Source organism: Octodon degus, unplaced genomic scaffold (assembly GCF_000260255.1).
Source record: "Octodon degus isolate 3935 unplaced genomic scaffold, OctDeg1.0 scaffold00119, whole genome shotgun sequence".
Lineage (NCBI taxonomy): Eukaryota > Metazoa > Chordata > Mammalia > Rodentia > Octodontidae > Octodon > Octodon degus.
In genome coordinates, this window is record NW_004524695.1 from 9,108,175 (window position 1) to 9,114,007 (window position 5,833).

The following is a 5,833-nucleotide window of genomic DNA, read 5'->3' on the forward strand; positions in this document are numbered from 1 at the left end:
TTTTTTTCCTAGATTTGAACAAATGAGGGAATCAGTGTGAACACGCACACACTCTGCCTTCAAAACCACACTCCTACACTTAGGACCATTTTGCATATCACTGCAGATGAATAGCACTAAGTAAGAACAAACAGTCAATGTGCCCACAACATTTGAGAACGAATACAAGTGCAACTAGTTTTAAAAATAAGCCTTAAAAGAAGTAGGGAAATGTGAAAGAATATATACTAAAATATAGATGATTATTGCCTTGCCTGTAGATAGTGATAAAACCCCTAGATGTTTTCTCTTCTCATTTTGTATATTTTTAAGAAATTCCAGAATACATAAATGTTTTTGGTCTTGTAGAAGAAAAATTCTTTTTGATCCTCTACATATATTCTTTTTTGTGCCAATAAGGAGGCCAGGGAAGTTCATACTATCATAAATAATCTGAGAATATAGAATTTCAACTCAAATTAATAAAACTGGAATTAGGAGCTTGGGGAAGTGCTAAAAAGTTAGAAAGACAAATGTCACTTTTCACTAGATAAGTAGTAGAAGGGAAAACATTGCCAACAGAAGAAAGATGGCTTAAAATAAGAGCATCTGGCAGAAGAAGGCTTTGCCGATGGCTAGAGTTACTAGAGCTTGGAGGGTCCCACTGAGTTGAATTCACCAAAACAAGTCAAGGCAGCAGAAACTTTCCTCATCTCAGGGGCAAACCAGAGACAAGATAGGTAACCAGGCTTTCATTTCCTTTCCATCATGATTTTTTATTTAGTCATCTTTTGCAGTAATCTCTACATGAAGTTCAGTTCTACAATGATTGATTCAAATGTACATGCTCGTGTCTTTAATAAAAGTTTATTTGTGAAGGAAAGGCTTACTGAATGGAAAGTCTTTATTTTCTTATTTAATAAATCTGATCTTTTTAGTCTCCAAATCTCAATATCTCTGCAGTTGATCTGAATCAGACAGCAACTATGGGAAATGACAGACCTGTGGATATCAGGTTGACAAAAGCAAATCTCTGTTGGCAGCAGTGTCACAAAGGTGTAGAAGGTAATGAAGTGAGAGCTTCCTTCCATCACTGTACTTCCACCCTTTGTTTGGTGACTGCAGTTAGACAACAGTTGAGTAAAGAGGTAATTTGATCACAGTGTCAGTTTTCTGTTGCTGTAACAAAAACTCCTGAGCTAATCAGTTTGAAAAGAAGAGAGGTTTATTTTGGGTCACAATTTTGGAGGTTCATCGGTCTTTTTGTTTTTGTGTCTGTAGCAAATCAGAAATGTCATGGTGAAAGAACATAGAGAAAGAAAGCTGGGAAGTAAAAGAGAAAAGAAGGGACTGGGATTAAATATATCCTTTGAGATCATAGTCCCAATATTCTAACTTCTCCCACTAGGCCATGCCTAAGAAATGCTACACCATTTTCCAACAGCCCCGTAGGTGAGAGCCAAGTGCTATGGGTGAGGAGTGAAGCTTTCATCACATGTGTCTAGGGTACATTTAAAATGCAAACCACAGCAATGACAAACCAGCAAGAACTCATCCCAACACTTAGATATCCTCTTTTTTTCAAATGATTCTTTTAAAACATCAACTAGAAGAAAACTCCAGCCTTATTGCAGTCCAGTAAGTTATTCAATTGTTAAGTAAATTGACGTAAGATAAGCTTCCCATAAAGTTGACTTAATTGACTAATTATGGGAGGAATCATGAGAAATCATATGCATACCCACAGGAAGCAACATTGGTGGAATGAAAAGAGCCTGGACAGCACACTGCCCACATTTTTCAAGACTTATATCTAACTTTCATCTTTGTCAACTATGGATTGTTATGTTAACTGAATTTCATTTATTTCCCTTAAGAAGTTGGAAAGCCAGGTCTGAAAATGGTAGTCTATCTAAAAACATGGTACACTCAGTGCCGCACCAGAATATGAGACAAACTCAAAAACTTTTGGGTCCAGCTTAGAATGTCTTCTACCTGGATTTTTTCACAGTAAATAAAATTTAAACCTTTTTTATGGTCTGTGTTTCACCTGTACCAACTTTACTAAATGCATACATCTTAAGAAGAGGAAAGTTTGAATCATCTCTTCTGAGTAAATAACACCCAAACTATAGTGACTTCTTGCATTTAAATGATTTTTCAAGTAACCTCCAATCAAGCTTTGTTAAAACAGTAGTGTGCCAGGGTCACACTGGAGGCTGTCTGCAGTAAGGTCCAAGGTTTGTCCTTCTGCTATCTCTAAGGCTGATGCCATACCCAACTTAAATGAAGCAACCCAAACTTTAGATATAAAAAGAACCTTGTACACCATAAATCCACCTCATAATGATGCTGTTACTTTTCTGACCTGGGGAAGTGCAATTATTATTTCTTTTCAGAGTTGGTTGCTTGAATGTTATTATCCTATGTAAATTATAGCAATTACTTTTATTCTTGGAAGATGTGTTTCTTCTCTAATACCTTGTTCATTATTCACTTTAAGCCCTTTTCTCTTTCTCCACCAATGTATGCCCATCCTGCAAAGTCCAATCCAACTAATTCTCAACATTCTGTGAGTCCTTTTTATTATTCCATTGAAGAGATATTGCCCCTACTCTAAACTGCATGGTATGAGTTAACCATATATTTTTTACAAGAATATCCTCCAGAAAGATATATTATTGTCCTCCTAACAATGCCCAATACCTCTGAATGTGACCTTATTTGGAAAAAAGAATTGCAGGTATAATGAAGTAAAGATGAAATCATTATAGTGGACACATCTGACATGACTGGTGTCAAGAAACACACAGGAAGGTTGCCGTGCAAAGACAGAAACACAAAGTGGAGTGATGCATCTGCAGGCCAAGAGTTGCTGGCCACCACTAGGATGCAGAAGATGGACATGGAACAGAGTCTCCTTCCAAGGCTTCGGAGAGAACCAACCATGCCCACCCTTTGATCTTAGACTTCTCAACTCTAGAACTATGACAGAATAAATTTCTGTTGCCTTAAACTTCCCAATTTGTCATGCTTTATCCCAGCAGCTTTAGGAACCTAATACACGATTGGTAGAGCTTCCATTCCCTCCTTATCAATAAGCCTACACCTATTCCTGAGCTTGTGTAAAAACTCCCTTGAGGTAGAAACTACATCTTTTTTTTTCTTTTTAGAAACTATGTCTTAATTTATCTTGTACTTGTCCTTCTCTATATTAGTGCTACCAAAGTAAATACAAGGCACCCAGATAACTGGGTATCTTGCATTTTTATTGGATAAATCTGGTGACCTTAATTTATGTATAAGATAGATTTTCAATGAGCACCTAAAAACGAAATGAATGAATCTTTACCACATCAACTCAAGAAAAGTTTCCTTCTTGCTATTTACAACAATTAACTGTCAATAAAGACTGAAAATTTTTAACTTATATTCTATTAAATTTTAAAGACCCATACCTAGAAAGCTGAGTAAGATTTTATAAGGCTACTTCAAAAATAGAGGTCTAAAAAATGATTATAACCAATTATTTATAACATATAAATGATTATATATTATAAAATATAACAATTATAATATATATGTAGATGCTACTCACAAGATGGAAACCAAAGGGACTTCAGTCCTCTCATTTGAAAAGCTTAAGCTGAATGACTACTGATAAAATCTAGAATCTCAACAGATACATCAGTGAAAAAAATACATTCTCTAATTCCATAAAAACTAAACTGGAAAGGAAATTATTAATATTTTATGTTTTATGTGCAACAGTACTTTCCTACATTAATTCTTTTCACTGTACAACAATTATGCTAACAAGTACTTAGTTATACCCTTCAATTTAAGCAGAAATATACTTGGAGGCTTGGAGGAATTCAGAATCGAAATCCATGCCGATCCCATAACCTAGCTCACTCTCTAAGCCTCTGCTTCCTGAATACTTTAAGAATAAGGAAATGAAATGCATATTCACTGAACTGAAAGCATGAATTTAATTTATGATGCAAAGAACAGCCTGGCACAAGTATAGAATGATGTTAAATTCATAGAACATTTAAGTAAGAAAGTCAGCAATGAAAGTAGCTTCACAGAGAACTCACCTTTGAAATTACATTAGAAACTTCTAGAGCTTCTGAGACACTTGGCTCAACAGACAGCTGGTTTGCTTCAGGATCACTCTCTCCATTTACAGACCCGCTATTTGCTGCTCTTTATGTCCTAATTACACTCATGGTTTATAACCGCTGTACTATATGCTCCACAGATTGCATAAAGTTTTCCTCACATTATGCCTTACACTTCATGTATTCAATGTGTTACTCTCCTGCTCTGCATCAATAGCTGTGCAAGACATGGGGTGTGGAGCAATAAGAAGAAAGAAGTGTTCAATTTATTAAGGTTTCAGAGCAACAGCAAAAAGGAATAACTGAAGTGGTCATAAAGGTAGATTCTAAACTCAGAAGACCTTAAATGAACAAGCATGTCTTTATAACTTTAGTAAGTGTTCTACAGAAGAATTATAAGTCTGGGAAAAAAACTAGTTAACTGCTTAACTTCAGTCTCTGAGGCTAAGAGAAACTTTTCCTGAGGAAATGAATGTGAGTATTTAAATATGAAGGGAGAGGAGACTCTGGAAGGCAGAGTTTGAGAAAGAACTTTCCTGCTAGAGAAAATACCTATTGGGAAGGCTGGTTCAGGAAGAAGCTTCCACCAAGAGCAAACACCGAGGTCCTCAGGGTGGAGCTTAGTCAGTGAGTATACAGTGGTATGAGATTGACTTGGTAGTTGAACATATATGATCTGAAAATATATCTTCTCTGCTGTTTGGGCTATATTCCAAAGGGGCAGGAAGGAATAGCAGGAGAACAGAAGGATTAGGTAGCATCCATAACAGAGTCAGTTCATGCCTTAAGACAAGGACCGCAGAGATGGAGGTGGTGGACATGATTCAGACTGATGTGGGGGCTAGAATGCCAGTAATCAATGAAAGAAGTAGTACAGAAGGAGAATCAAGAAGTCTCTGATATCTGTGGTGAACACCTACAAGAGTGTAAGTGCACTTGTGGAGATGTGGGCTACTGAAGGAGTAGGTATAAGTGGGAGAGAAACAAGAAGAGTTCTGCACAAATCCAGTGTGAGTTTCCTCCAATACATCTCAATGTGGAACCAAACAACATATGATTCAGGCCTTTTCGTAGCTCTGCATACATGGCATAAATTCATCAAAGCAATATTCACTCAACCTGTGATTGATGGTAAATGATATGGAAAAAAAACACAAAAGAGGTGAATGGGAAATGACCAGTTTCTTTAAGTAAATTTGATCAGTGGGCACAGTGGTCCTATGTTGCCTGAATTAGACTGACTAGGAAATTGCTTGGAGATATACTGAAAGCTTTGATCAACCCTGCCTTCTTCTCTACCAGTCCGACATGATGACCTATCTTTCAAACTTTTGTTAGTATCAGAGTCCCTAGTGAGCTTTTGTCTCCAGAAAGTAAAGATCAGAGAGTCATAAATTACATAAAAGACACCTCCACCCTCCTCTACCATTAGCACAATAGTATAAATCCATAAGTTCAACCAGGTAGGACAACCAAGTGGTACAGAAGGGACAGAGAATTAAGATACTTCAGGGCTCATATCAAGTCAGGCTTAGCAGCTCCTGCCTGAGGATACCAAGCTCGTGCTAGCATCGACAGTTATACAGCCTTAGGAGCCAGTAAATCAAGTTAGAAATGCTCAAAAACAGTGGTTGGACATTGTATAACAACCAGCTCCCTGGAGATTTGTGACTTTTATTGATTTTCCTGACATAAATATTTTCACCAGGACCAAATTTAAGGTGTGTTTT